Here is a 358-nt window from a genome sequence, read left to right as displayed (position 1 = left end):
TTCATCGAAAATCAGCGAAATCGTCGTAAATTTCAGCAATATTCATTGAAAATCAGCGAAATTTCAATAAATTTTAGTAAGTTTCAATAAAATTCAGTAGAAAATCATTGAAATTTAAAATCAAGAAAAATGTCGCATACAGCACAGTAATGTTGTATTCAATTTTTTCTTTATGTCTCATATAACTGCTAGGAACCGAAGATTGTCAATCACACTCTAAAACTTTCGCGACCTCTCTCGATAATTTCGAAGCCGAAGCGGTTATATGTCCGGTCACCCATCCATGCCTCACTTTGTTAAAGGTGTGTCTAACCTGATGATCGCGCGGCACGCGGTGATGCCAATGACTCCAACGATG

This window comes from Odontomachus brunneus, unplaced genomic scaffold (assembly GCF_010583005.1).
Source record: "Odontomachus brunneus isolate Ranch 3 - 2012 unplaced genomic scaffold, Obru_v1 Obru_scaffold_323, whole genome shotgun sequence".
In the NCBI taxonomy this organism is placed as follows: Eukaryota; Metazoa; Arthropoda; class Insecta; order Hymenoptera; family Formicidae; genus Odontomachus; species Odontomachus brunneus.
Note: the sequence above shows the minus strand (reverse complement) of the source record.